Genomic DNA, 15939 nt, shown 5'->3' with positions numbered 1-15939 from the left:
TAGCCAACATCTATAGTAACAATTATTTGTATGACTTATTTTTAAATTAATACTACTTTTTACAACATTGTTTTACACGTTTGCTACTACTATTTGTATGAATCCTGTATCTATCAATCTTCAAATCCTTGTACATTTCCATTGCACACATGTTTGCTACTACTATTTGTATGAATCCTGTATCTATCAATCTTCAAATCCTTGTACATTTCCATTGTACACATGTTTGCTACTACTATTTGTATGAATCCTGTATGTATCAATCTTCAAAGCCTTAGATCAAGATCAACTGTCTAGTTTATAACAGCATTTGTTGTTTTAAGACACCGCATCTTGTAAAAATTGTACATTATATATATATATATATATATATATATATATATATATATATATATATATATATATATATATATATACACATGCACACACATATAATTGTAAAAAGTCTTGTCATTATTATTATTATTATTAATATTCCCAAAATAATCTGTCGGAATCAATTCTTAGTCTGTTTATTCTGTCCTTTTCTTCATTTTATCTGCTGCATATTGAAGCTAATACTCTTGAGAAATTACAAATTTGTCAACAAAAATATTTTTGCACATGTCTCTGTTACATGACACTAAAAATGCCATTGAAATAAAAGTACTTTTTGAAACATTTAAATTTAAATTTAAACGAGTTCAGGAAGGTAAATAGATTCAATTAGATTTTAATATTCATGACTTTTAATCTCATACAGAAGGATTCATTTAAGGGTTTAAACATCTCTTAAGACAATTATTATCTGATGTGTGAACTTGTTATAGATGTTTACATCATAAATTTGATGTCACATTAGCATCATTTTCATTTGTGCATCATAAGAAGTCTTTTGGTGACAAATCCATGTCAATATCAGGATCCATCCTGAGGGAGTAGGACCATCAAGACATGATAAGAAGTTGTTTTGGTAAAGACACCATGCTGATATGATTTCATTTTGGAAGAATAACAATAACAAGATTTTCAAGATGGCTGCCATGGTAGCCATAATGGATGCCAGATTGAAACATTTCCTTTAGACCAGATGGACAACGTTGATATGGCCAGCCATCTATTAGTGATAACAAGATTTTCAAGATGTGGAGGCCATAATGAAGGTCAAATTAACACCATCTTCATTTCAGGCAAAAAGTCTTTCAGTAACATCCCCCTATTTATATGACTATTCAATCAGAGGAAGTAGTGATGATATGATTTTCAAGATGGTCTCTGTGGTGGCTATACTGGATTTCTGAGTAGCACAATTTTCATTTAGAATCAACTTAACATCATCAAAAGACTTCTATTAAAATGATACAATCATCCATTCTTAATAGGTAGTTACAAAATTATTTTCAAGATTGCAAAAGCACTATTTTCATTTTGGATCAACTAGACATCATAAAAAGTCTTAAGTTCTGGCAAAAACCTCATGTCAATATGACTTTTCGTTCAGAAGATGTAGCAAAAAGATTTTCATTGGCTGCTGCATTGGCCATATTGAATTTAGACAGATCTGCAAAAGTTTCACTTAGGGCCAACTAGAAATTATAACAAGTCTTTCAGTGAAAGCACCATATTGATATCACCATCCATTCAGAAGGAATAATATACCAACATGGTGACCATTTTGGATGTCAAGTCAGAACCATTTTCAATTAGGATCAAAAAAGACATAAGAATTCTGGAGAAACCTTATGTCAACATGACTCTCTGGTTCAGGAAAAGTGACAATAACAAGATTTTCAAGATGGCTGCTGTACGACCATATTTAACGTCAGTCACTGGCTATATTTTCTTTCCAGACCAACTATACATCATAAAAAGACTTTAACTGAAAATGTTAGCATGACCATTCACTCAGAAGGAGTAGCAATAAGATATGGGATGACCCATCGGCACCATTATCTTTTAGGACCAAGATGACCATATCAGGAATTTGTGTTTAAAGTTTCATGGTACTCCTCCAAGTAGTTATGGATAACAAAGATAACAGCCATTTGCTAATGGATAGACTGGTCTATGACCTGTCTAGCTAAACACCAGAGTCAACATCTTTGACATTAAAATAAATGTATAGCACTCACTATCAACTTGTTCTTTATTGGAATGCAATAAGAAACAAAGTCTGATTAAATTTATTTTCTTTATGTACAAGTCGACGTGTTCAAAAGCTCAATGAAGTCCAAAAATGCAAGCAATGATCTCAGACTTAACCCCAAGGTCAATTAGGCATGGTTTACAATAATACTCCTACACAAAAGTGCAGATCTAATTGTAGTGAAAATTTCTGTCAATGACACAATTCATGCAATTTTCAAAATTTTCTAGATGGCCAATAATGAAGGTGATCTGAGTATAAAAGTGTTCAGTTAATTAAGGCCAATAACACACGAAAACTCCATGCTGACACCTTCAGGAGAAATAGTGATATGAAGACTGCCGCCATGGCTATAACGTTAGCAGTCTGATCAGCACAACTGTCATTAATGACCCACCAACACTCATAAGAAATCTCCAAGTCTAGATAATCATCTGTTCAGGAGAAGTAGCAATAAACATCATATGAAGTCTTTCAGTAACAACCCCATTTTGATATAGGTGGCGCTATACAGTTTCGCATTTTGCATAGGGTTAGGATTTTAAAGAAAAAGAATTTCCCCGGCTTTCCTCACTGGTTATACTGGCTATTTAAAAAAGACCTTGTATATCTTAGGTATAATGCAAAGAACCTTTAATTCCCTTTATTTTGGTGTATGATTGATGGGTGTACTATGGGTTATAGAGTATACAGCTTGGCCTTACTTCAAATGTTCACCTTTCAAAAAAGTGCTAGCTCTACTTGGTCATTTTCACTTCCTGAACTTCAGAGGTAAATTGTATAAAAAAGAGCCGATAACGTTTTTTACATTTTATATATTTGGTAATTCATTCATTGCACTTTCAGAAGCTGGTATTGTTTAGTCTGGCAAAATTCATTTTCCCTATTTTAATAGCTGCTATGTATAGTGTACTTTAGACTAATTCAGACTGATTTTTTAACACAAGGGAGCAGTCATTGTAGTTAGCAGTGTGCTTAAATCATGTAAAATTTCCAAAAGTACAATATCCAAAAGAAATATCATCCACATTACATTAATGTAGCATAGAGGTATGCAAACATTCTCTCCACTGTGCATGTTTTAAATGTGAACTACTTCACCTTACATACGTCACTCTCTCAAAAGTACATATTATCTGGTAAGCGCCACCATAACCATCCATTCAGGAGTATTGGTCATCCGATTTTCAAGACCACTGTGGGAGCCATGGTGGATGTCTGAGGGGCACCCTTTTCACACATGACCATCTAGTTTCTAGGATAAATGTGTGCAAGGTTTTCATGGCAATTTTAGCTCCCAGTAGTTAAAAAGGAGTACACAAAAAACAAACTTAATGAAGCAGTGACTAATGAACAATGGAGAACAGGCCATTGCATAAGATCCTTTGTTCTGTACCCAGTATAACTGGCTATTTTAATGTTAAACCACATATTAGTACTTGTGAATTAATATTCAGTGTATTCTATGTACTCATGCAAAAACATTAAATTTTACACAAAACATACAAAACGTGTTATCTTGATGCCTTGTTTGATGATCCTGACCTTTAAACTAATGACTGTTTGCAACAAATGATGAAGTCATGACGTGTATCTGGGGAAATTTTCATGAAAGTATCTCAATAAATTCAAAAATTACTGACCAGGCCCAAAAGCAAGTAAGAAACAAACACGTTGATAAGTTACATTTTCTCCATATGACTATGGCCTTTTAGCTAGGGACCTGACAATAGAAACATGGCACACCCTAGAGTCATAGAAAGTAAGAAATAAAGAAACATGGCACACCCTACAGTCATAGAAAGTAAGAAACACAGAAACCTAAGCACACCCCATATTCATAGAAAGTAAAAAATAAAGAAACATGGCACACCCTAGAGTCATAGAAAGTAAGAAACACAGAAACCTAAGCACACCCCATATTCATAGAAAGTAAAAGATAAAAAACATGGCACACCCCATAGTCAAAGAAAGTAAGAAACAGAAACATAGCACACCCTATAGTCAAAGAAACATAGAAACATGACACACCCTATAGTCAAAGAAACATAGAAACATGACACACCCTATAGTCATAGAAAGTAAGAAAGATAGAAACATGACGCACACGTACTATAGTCATAGAAAGTAAGAAACATGGCACACCCTACAGTCAAAGACACATAGTAATATGACACACCCTAGAGACAAAGAAACAGACAGTACATGGCACAAACTACAGTCAAATAAACAAATAAACATGGCACACTCTATAGTCATGATGTATTATAATACATGTAGGCAAAGATAAATAAAAATATATCAAGTGCTTGCAAAGTCAAAGCACTGACACAGACCAAGTCACATATAGTTCAGTTAAAAGAATTAGGCCACTGAAGCAAGTCATACTGATTCAAGTCACGTGCTATTTACATGTCCCTTACAATAGCTGCTACCGTTAATTATCTGAGTTAGGGATCAAAGTTGAATTTATAACACAATCTGATTAAAACTGAATTTTTTGACATAACGGATATCTGACAGACACAGGTAAGAGGTAATGTTCTGTTGACCTTTCCATTCATCAATCATTTTACAACTTTCACATTTATTAAAGTGATGAATATCATTCAAAACATAGCATCTCTAACAATAAATCTCCCTAGCACAAAATACAATGCTTTATCTTGACAGAATAATAAACAGTAAGTGGACTGGAAACTCCAAAGGTCACCAGCACATGACCTTCAATGAAGAAACAAGTCAGACTACCAGCTGATATAAATTTTAATCAGAATAAAATTATCATCTTCCTTTTTTAAACAGATGTATATGGCATATGCCATATACATGTGAAATACTATTTCATCCATGGTAAAAAGAATTGTATAAAATGTGAAATACTCTCTTTTTTCAATTTTTAAATAGATCAGCTATTTGCCATATGTAAAATATAATTTCACATAAGTAAAAAATAATTTCACACTATGCAAATAAGCCTTTTTTTCACATTTTAAATATGTAAAATAGCTTTATCATATACCACAAAAAGAGGAATTAATGCCAGATATGGGGTGGAACATGCTGTACTTCATCACTTTTCACTCTGGAGTCCTTAAATCCAAATCTTTGTTGCCACATTTGCACTCCTTTTTTAAGGAATTAATGTACAGTTTACAGTACTCCTGGTTTGAAAGAGAAAAAGTACCCTGTATTCCAGAGTACAGTTTTGAAATACAAAAGAAATTTAGACAATTAAAATAGCAATCCTTTCCTCACTAATATTTTATCTTCAAAATTTTTGTTTATATCCATACTAAATTCATCTTAGCAAAAGCAGAATATTTAAGCATTTCTTTTCTTCTTGACTGACCTTTATTTGTTAACCTAAAAGTCATCATAATTCCCAGGATTCTAATGGAAAGGACTGAGGATATTTAATACCCTATTGATTTCTGAAACCAAGAATGTGTGTACAGTGTATATGGTGTGGACTATAAGTAATCTGGTAAAAATACTGACAATGAAAATGTGTGCAAGCACACACATACACCTCATTGATAATGCATAAAAACTTTAAAAAATTTAAATTCCTACACAGCTGTAATGATCATGCAATGTTACTTTACTTAACTGAGAAACTGTGGCATGAAAGCAGTGTTTTCAAAAAACACTGTATTCATCATTAAGAAGACTGTCTTCTGTTTATTTATTTCAGTTTGAAATGTACTGGGTATCCGTGTTTCTCGAGCTAAACAATAAACACGTCCTTAATTATACAACTAACAATGTTCTGCATAGTCGACCATTCAATGTTACAGCTTTTCAAAGTCCTTTCTCTACGTATGCTCAAATACATAAAATTATAACATCTGCAGTTTCATTCTAAAATTATGATAACAGTTTCATTCTAAAATTAAGATAACATTAACAGTTTCATAAAATTTAGATAATACTGACAGTTTCAGAGTAAAATTAAGATAACAGTGACAAGTTTAGTCCAAAATTAAGATCACATTAACAGCTTCCTTCAAACATTAAGACAACATTGACAGTTTCAGACTAAAATTAAGATTTAATTTCCCACATCCCTTGGTCATATGAATCATATATAGGTGAACTTAAAGTTTATTACATACATGTGAACCCAAATTGAATGAATGTTTGTTTTGCTTTAATCATGTGGTTTTAAAAATAAAAAGTAACTCTCTTTATAAAAAAATGTTATGCTTAGAATAAAGGAATTTAGTGTGCAGTGCAACACAATACAGTTTTGTTCTTTCTTAAAGACCAAACAGTACAGTGTCAGGTTTCTAAATTCTATGCCAATGACATGTCACGAGTACACCATCTGTATCAAGAATATGTCAAAAGTACCCCATCTGTGTTGTGAGTATTCTTACTCCTAATTATGAAAGTAAAGTTCTATTCCTCTAAAAATTTATATTTGGATTTAAAATACTTTATTTCAGTGTTAGCTTCTCATCTCGTGATACCTCCCTTTTACTGTTGAGTGTGTGACTTGGATTTTTAACGTAGCTTTAACAAGTTTTCAGTCATATTACTACGATGTCTGCAGTTTGGCAGTTTATAGTGATGCCTAAGCACTAGGGCATCATGTTGCAGACATGTAGCATGATGTCCCACACAGTCACATGATCCTGACACCAGACCGACCAGTCCTAACACTAACCTCTTAATGCTGAGCACCAAGCGAGGCAGCTGTTAGTACCATTTTTGTAAGTCTTTGGTATGACTCAGCCAGGGACTGAACTCATGACCTCCCGCATCTGAGGCGGACGCCCTAACCCTTTTACTGTTGATGTTTATATATATATATATATATAAAATAAGCTTTTCTATTAGTGGTATAATTTTAAGTCAGAAGTATAATATTATACTATATTTTTAGGACAGGAACCATAGAAAGCAGAAGTCTCTTTCCCATGACACTGATACAGCCAATTCCAACCTAGGTAAGCATAGCTGGCATTTTAATCCAGATGATACATTCACCCCTGCTGTTTCTTTGACTGCTGCTGTTCCACAGACCACAAGCAACCTCATTTGTATCTTAACAGAAAATGGGTGATATCCGAAATCTCACTGGAATTTTCAGTCTCCTAGTATGTTAGTCCTAGATCATTGTCACACAGAAAAGTAACCTTCAGAACAACAAAGCAAAATCATACGTGTCATTACTTTATTAACATATGATGGGAACATTGTACAAAATGGAGATTGGCAATTCCTCAGTGCTACATGTTGCCATCAATTTCCTGTTGTATGTAAAGTGTGTTCCCGTCATCTTCAAGATCAAATGCACAGCAGGGGTTAATTTGCTCTCAGGCCAAAACCTAAGTGTGCTTAGCTAGATCAGGCAACAAGTTGGAAGTATCACTTTATCAAGTAAATTGATATAAATGTTCTTTCCTATTTTAAATTTTGATTGAGTATTTTACTTGTATCAATATCAAAACAAAAACAAATTCTTCCATCCACTCTGATATGTTTTTGTAGACAGCAAAGTAAACAATTCAGTGCAAAATTTCTTTTTCCCCTTACGTAATCCCGGAATTGTAATTTTAAGCATGAAAAATGGGTAGAATTAAATAAATTATTTAGATAAAATTAGTAGAAGTGCTTGTTTTTAAATGTACTGAGCAAACACAAACGTTATTCATTTATAATTTGGGTTAATGTTAATTACCTCAAATTAGTGAGCAGTGATTGGAATAGAATACTGTTTTTGCTTTGTTTAAAATAAGTTAGGCTTAACAGTCTAATATAGATAGTACAGTATAGTGTTTCATCATACCAGTGCTGCGGAGGGGTGACTTGAATGTCTCTGAAACGAAACAACATAAAAGACTGTCTGGGTTTTGCTACGAACAAAATTCCTGCCAATACAGTTAAATTTGCCTGGTTTCCTTTCCTCTTTGGCAATGGGATTTTAAACCTGTGGTCACCGACTCATAATACGGAAGAGGACTAAGGCTAAAATGCTGACTGGCGGATCCAGGCTTATAATACTTACTTCTTACGCAACCCGGTAGCCCAGTTTATAAAGGATCGTTGTGCATGCGTAATAAGTGATGGTTGCATCTAATATATTTTCAGGCAGCCTATTTGAACCTCAGAAGCTACGTGATAGAACATCTGACTCGTAATGTAAGGGTCGCGGGTTCGACACTATGCTCATGCCGGCGTGTGTCCTTGGGGAAGGCATGTAGCTCCCATCTCCTCCACATTAAACAGTTAATAATGTGTTAAAAGTGCCGTTAAAACCAACAAAACAAACTTAATACTGGCTGTAGTTTGAATTTTGGTACGCATCATTATCTTTTCTCGTAAACAAAGCGCATGCGCCGACTCAAGCTTAACACAATTTAGTATGTAACTGAGCCGATATTAAGTAATATCCAAGTGCGTTGAACTCTAATTAGTGTCTAAAACAAAAGAAATGATGAAACAAATGTCACTGACATTTCAAAATAGTGAATTTCTAATGAGGATTTTACTTCTCGTCCCTTACAATCTGCTTAAAAGTCAAATCTCGCTATACAGATAGGACTTCTGAAAGATGGACTTTTATAACTTGTGTTTTTAGTAGTGAAGTATACTGTATACTAATTGAAAATATCATCTCTTTTAATTTATTATTGTTTTAGCTGGGTGATCTTGCAATCGGGGTGGCCGTTGAGCATGTTCTAGTGTTGTGCTTATGCGTCTCATTCGCCACATACGAAAGTATAAAATTCAGCACACACTGAAGCGGTCCAGGAACATTAACACTTTCTGTATACTGCAGACTTGTATTTCGGTCTCGAGTAGAAGTCACATTTTGACGATATGCTCTCTGATTAGTCAATGTCCGATGGTACCCATTTAGCAAATAATTATTGCGCATTCTGATACGCGAACGTCACCGTAGCTACTTAATACCTGGCCTAGGAAACTTAATTTACCTTACATCGAGCCATAACTGTGAAATCAACTGGGGGGTGATTTATTTTCTCAGAAATAGCGAGTACAATAAATCCACTGACAGATGAAACGAAACTTCAGCGTTGATTAAATTTGACCAGATAATTGTCGTATCATTTGCATTGCTAGTTACATGACTTCCCAAATCTGGTAACCTACATGTCCATGAGATTAGAGGGATAGAGGCCACGTGATATCAACTATTGACTCCTTTCCAAAGTTGTTGTTCAAAAATATTTGAAAATATGAAAATGCAAGTCACGTAATGTTTCTGAGATAACGTAAGGACACATACTTTTCAAGTTATTTAATCCACAACAATGATCTGAAACTAATCGCTCTCGCAGCAACCTAAAGAAAGCCATAAATAATAGAGCACGTGTCAATGACGTTTTCCTTGGTATCACGTGTCTACCGCGTTGACATGTACTCTTTTCTTGATGAATCGGACTTTCTTTAGATTGATGAGACAGCGACAGGTTTCTGAGAGCGTGGTGTCCAAATAAAAATATTCAGTGTATTTTTACAAATTCGATTATGTGTAATGAATTTTCATCTCTTGAAAAGACGGAATCAGAAAGCAGCGGTTGCAGGTCTCACAAAGTACAGTCACAAGAGGATAAAGCTGTCACTGACTTGAATGCGTAGCAGAACTAATGTTGTGGAAGCAAATCACCATTAATGTATTTTAAAACTATTTTTGATCATTCCTCATTATATGTATATGTGTAATAATAAATATAAAATGTCTGTTTTTATATCATAATCATGTTTATCATCATCTGCTTTTTATTTTGCTCCTTCTTCTTCTTCTTCTTGTATGGATATTCAACAAAAACGGATAAGCATGGGATCCTAAACTCAAACTTGAAAAATCATTGACCGGTTTTAAATACGACAAGCTTCTCTTTTCCACTAAATAAAAGTGGACATATTTAGGTGACATTTGTTTCATCATTTCTTCTTTCTCTAGGCACATTTTAGGATCATGGTGCCTCAAAATCACATAATTTACATGGGCTCGCATGGTAAATTGTGACAATTCGTACTTAGTTCGAGTCCGCTCACCAGTATTTTTATATAAAATAATTACGCGAACTCGCAGTAAACTGCCATTATTAAGGCAATCTTGAAACATTAATTGTGCTTAAATTAGAAGAAATCATTAGTAATTATGTATCCCAATAATTCTTTATCAACTTGGCTCCTGGTTGAGTGATAGTACAAAAAGTATTGTGGAATATGAGAGTTTGCATTTTAGACTCTCTCGAGTCCGTGTTAATAAATTAGTACTAACCACTGTAAGCTGCAAAAGGGCAAAATGAATCGGTAAAGAACCAGACAAATGATCAGATGTATTCCGAATGATTCTGCACTTTTCGAAAATCTAAAAAGCAAGCGATGGTAATGTGAATAGGTGTAAAGTATTCTGAACGAGTTTGTCTATGTCTGTTCGAAACCCACTGATATACAGGGTAACACCAAGTGTTTTACTGAAGTAAGTTTGAGAAGAATAAATTAAAATCAAAATAGTTACTTTCATTTTGTGACGTTGATATAAATTTAAAGTCCAGGCTACTTGATGTAGGACCAAATAACAAATCATTGAACATGCATTTTTGAATGTTAATGTAACATGTAAGGGACAGGCAGAACAAGGTGAAAGATTTTCTGTTCAAAGTCTACGAAATGTGAAGGTAGGTTCGAAACAGCAGTGCATCACGATACCATTGAGATACGCGATATCGAGCTATGCACCTTTTCAGGGGTTCACGTATTTTATATTTCTTGTGTTGTCATGCTCTAAAATAGTAGGGTAAAATTAATAACAACTCATTATATAAACGAATGAATATAAATTAGCATTCACTTGGTATACCTTCTTGATCGTAATTATTTAAAACAAAAATATCTTTTTTTTATTATTTAAAAAGCTGATCAGTAGTGTCAGAGTAACATGGCCTAAAACCGTTTCACTGTCGGGAAGATTATATTCAGAAATAAGCAACAAAAATATCTATGATTGGTGCATTATGTAAGAGCATGAACGGCGTTTGGGGGTGGCAAGTGGGGCGACCGCCCCAGGCCCCGCTCATGAGGGGCCCCGCGCTTCAGGCCTGAGGTCGTCCATATGAATTTGTCGAGCTATATTCTCCGGAAAATTGGAATTACAGGTTACTACATTTGTATGGGAAAATATGAACGAGTTTTTCGAATGGAAATACTACACGACCTTGGGAGTGAAGTATATCCATCCGACAAAACGAGTTCATATTTTCCGATACAAATGCAGTAACCTTTTTATTATATGCTAAAAAAATTATTCTACCTAATGCTTAATTATATTAACAAAATATACTACATGAAACAAAGTAATTGAACGTATGCCGCATTCCAAACTAAATACACAAGCGCAAATTCATCATTATTATATGCTCATTTTTTCCCCCGTTAACTTTACATTATCAGAATTGTTCAATATTACCCGACACAGAACGCGCTGACAATACACATATAGCATTCACGTGCATAAAGGAACTACTTTCTATTGTAAACAAACAATGGACGCAGACGCCATCACTTTGATTTTGTACACAAATCATGTACACTCGCGTAAGAGGCTCTTTACGTTGTGGTTGTTTAAATTTGTTTCTGAATGAACTAAAACAGATGTTTCGTAGACTGTCACACACCAGCTGCTTTGGCACTTTCCGCGTTGATACAATGTTACGGATTTAGGCTAGCTACATTATATAACAGACGCAAGATAATCACCTTATAAATAACATACAATTGACAAGTCATATACTCTCTTCTTTAGCTGGTGATAAGAATCGCAAAATAAAATATAGTTTTACATTCTGAATTTCCTCAAAAAGTATTTTCTTAATTCTGCAAATCCGAATTACATGTGCCATTTCATAGGTTTTCAATCTGGATTACACATTTCGAAATGGCGCTGTAATTTCGATGATAGGTGCAATTGCATCCTACTTACTGCACTCAAAATGAAATAAGCATTAAATTCCATAGCGTCTTTTCGATAATTGCAATTGAAAGACTTCATATTTTTCCCACATTATGATTTCAAACATTAAATTACAGAAAAAGAAACACATATGCAGATGTCATCACGCTTCTCCCTAGCTTATTGAATCTCATGTATTTCATGTGGAATCGTCACATACAAATCCTGTCAATAATCACGAAATTTCCTAGAATCGAGAAAAATACCAAAATCTATTGATTCCAGATCAAATGGAAAAGTTTTTGCAATGCACATTCATTCACAATATGACTGCAAATTTCAATTTTAACTAGACACGCCATTTTCTTTCGAAAGTTATGTCGACCGCGCGACTAAGTTCAAATTTATCTGGGCGGAGTTATGTGCGCAGTAATAATGTTGATTTGTGTAATGATGAATATGCGCTTGTGTATTTAGTTTGGAATGCGGCATTCATTCATTTACGTTGTTTCTTGTAGTGTATTCTGTTTATATAAATAAACCTGAGGCAGAAGAAAAAAATGAGCATATAATAATAAGGTTACTGCATTTGTATGGGAAAATATGAACTCGTTTTGTCGGAAGGATATACTGCACTCCCAAGGTCGTGCAGTATTCCATCCCAAAACTAGTTCATATTTTCACATAAAAATGCAGTAACATATAATTATTATATGCTCATTATTTTCCCCGTTAACTTTACATTGTCAGAATCGTTTAATATTCCCCGATACTGAACGCGCGCGACAATACACATATAGCATTTACGTGAATAAAGGAACTACTTTCTATTGTAAACAAACAGTGACGCAGACGCCAGCACTTTTGATTTGTAAACAAGTCATATGCACTTGCGTAAGGGGCTCTTTACGTTGTGATTGTTTAAATTTGTTTCTGAATGAACTAAAACATGTTTCGTGGACTGCAAAAAAACCCAGCTGTTTTGGCACATTCCGCGTTGATACAATGTTACGGATTTAGGCTAGCTACATTAAATAAAAGACGGAAGATTATGTCCTTTCAAATAACATACAAGTGACAAGGCATATACTGTCTTGTTTATCTGGTGATAAGAATCGCAAAATAAAATATACTTAGTTTTACATCCTGAATTTCCTCAAAACGTTTTTTTTTTTTTTAATTCTGCAAATCCGAATTGCATGAGCCATGTCATAGGTTTTCAATCTGGATTACACATTTCGAAATTGTGCTGTAATTTCGATGATAGGTGCAATTGCATCCTCCTTACTACACTCAAAATGAAATACACATTAAATTCCATATTTTTCCCACGTTATGATTTCAAACATTCAATGACAGAAACAGAAACACATTTGCAGACATAAGCACGCTTCTCCCGCGCCACTTCAATCCGATGTATTTCATGTATAATTTGCACAGATGAATCCAGTCCAAAATCACGAACTTTCGTCGAATCGAAACAAAATACCAAAATATATTCATTCCAGATCAAATGGAAAAGTTGTTGCAATGCGCATTCATTTACAATATGACTGCAAATTTCAATTTTAGCTAGACACGCCATTTTCTTTCTAAGGCTATGCCAAGCGCGCGACTAAGCTCAAATTTATCTGGGCGGAATTATGTGCGCATTAATAATGATGACATTGTGTAATGACAAATATGCGCTTGTGTATTTAGTTTGGAATACGGTATTCATTCATTTACGTTGTTTCTTGTAGTGTATTTTTTTATATAATTAAACCTTAGGTAGAATAAAAAAAATGAGCATATAATAAAAAGGTTACTGCATTTGTATGGGAAAATATGAACTTGTTTTGTCGGAAGGATCTACTGCACTCACAAGTTCGTGCAATATTCCATCCCAAAACTTGGTCATATTTTCCCATACAAATGCAGTAACCTATATTACACAACAACATTATTACTGCGCACACAACTCCGCCCAGATAAATTTGAACTTAGTCGCGCGCTCGACATAACTTTCGAAAGCAAATGACGTGTCTAGTTAAAATTGAAATTTGGAGTCATATTGTTAATGAATGCGCATTGCAACAACTTTTCCATTTGATCTAGGATGAATAGAATTTGGTATGTTTGTCGATTCTACGAAATTTTGTGATTATGGACATGAAATACATGGGATTGGAGAAGCGTGCTGACATCTGCAAATGTGTTTCTGTTTCTATCACTGAATGTTTGAAATCATAATGTGGGGAAAATATGAAGTCTTTCAATTGCAATTCTCAAAAAGACGCTATAGAATTTGATGTTTATTTCACTTTGAATGCAGTAAGGAGGATGTATTCGAAATTACAGTACAATTTCAAAATATGTAATCAAGATTGAGAACCTATACCATGGCTCATGTAATTCGGATTTGCAGAAGTAAGAGAAAAATTGTGAAAAAGAAATATGCCATTATGTATAAGTTAGGTCGAGACTAAGCGGCATCTCTATGTGATTGAAGCACGTTCAAAAGGTTCATTTATATGGCTTGGTTTGGAAAATCCTTTTTACAACTAACTGGGGACTATGGTTACGTTGCGTATACACGTATGTCCCCTGATCGGTACAACATGATTTATCCATCGTATATTTATAGGCTACTGCATTTGTATGGGAAAATATGAACGAGTTTTCGGAATGAATACTGAACGAACTTGTGAGTGCAGTATATCCTTCCGACAAAACGAGTTCATATTTTCCCATACAAATGCAGTAACCTTTTTATTATATGCTCATTTTTTTATTCTACCTAAGGTTTAATTATATAAACAAAATACACTACAAGAAACAACGACAATGAATGAATGCCGTATTCCAAACTAAATACACAAGCGCAGATTTAACATTACAAAATGACATCATTATTACTGCGCACATAACTCCGCGCAGATAAATTTGAACTTAGTCGCGCGGTCGACATAACTTTCGAAAGAAAATGGCGTGTCTAGTTGAAATTGAAATTTGCAGTCATATTGTGAATGAATGTGCATTGCAACGACTTTTCCATTTGATCTGGAATGAATATATTTTGGTATTTTGTTTCGATTCGACGAAAGTTTGTGATTTTGGTTTGGATTCGTCTGTGCAAATTATACATGAAATACATCGGATTGAAGTGGCGCGGGAGAAGCTTGTTTACGTCTGCAAATGTGTTTCTGTTTCTGCCACTGAATGTTTGAAATCATAACGTGGGAAAAATATGAAGTCTTTCAATTGCAATTGGGAAAAATATGAAGTCTTTCAATTGCAATTTTCAAAAAGACGCTATGGAATTTAATGTGTATTTCATTTTGAGTGCAGTAAGGAGGATGCAATTGCACTTATCATCGAAATTACAGCACCATTTCGAAATGTGTAATCCAGATTGAAAACCTATGACATGGCTCATGTAATTGGGATTTGCAGAATTAAGAAAGCACAATTTGAGGAAATTCAGGATGTAAAACTGTAAGTGTATTTGTTTGCCATTCTTATCACCAGCTAAAGAAGACAGTATATGCCTTGTCACTTGTATGTTCATTGTAAGGCCCCTTTCTTGCGTCTGTTGTATACTGTAGCTAGCTTAAATCCGAAACATTGTATCAACACGGAATGTGCCAAAGCAGCTGGTATGTGGCAGTTCACGAAACATCTGCTTTAGTTCATTCAGAAACAAATTTAAACAACCACAATGTAAGTGTACATGATTTGTTTACAAATCGAAAGTGCTGGCGTCTGAGTCCACGGGAATCAATATCTGTATTTGCACGCGAGTTCAGTATCGGGTAATACTGAACGATTCTGAGAATGTAAAGTTAACAGAAAAAAAGAGCATATAATAAACGCTGATACAGGCCGCACGTAATGCACG

The 15939-nt window shown here is 34.3% G+C and overlaps 1 protein-coding gene across 3 annotated transcripts in view; it reads right to left on the bottom strand.

The window, feature by feature from the left end:
• Positions 1-8077, bottom strand: part of LOC149779774 (replication protein A 70 kDa DNA-binding subunit-like) — a 99899-nt gene extending 91822 nt beyond the window's left edge. For 2 of the 3 annotated variants that reach the window (XM_089940636.1, XM_089940638.1), the window contains exon 1: positions 7923-8077. The gene's annotated coding sequence lies outside the window, so the exon portion shown is untranslated. Of the gene's footprint in view, positions 1-2522; positions 2622-7922 lie in introns of those variants that run through there. The other variant, XM_089940637.1, reaches the window with a different exon arrangement.
• Positions 8078-15939: the final 7862 nt, after the last annotated feature.

Source organism: Sinohyriopsis cumingii, chromosome 17 (assembly GCF_028554795.1).
Source record: "Sinohyriopsis cumingii isolate HCF-2022 chromosome 17, ASM2855479v2, whole genome shotgun sequence".
NCBI lineage: Eukaryota > Metazoa > Mollusca > Bivalvia > Unionida > Unionidae > Sinohyriopsis > Sinohyriopsis cumingii.
This window is presented reverse-complemented; position numbering and strand designations above follow the sequence as displayed.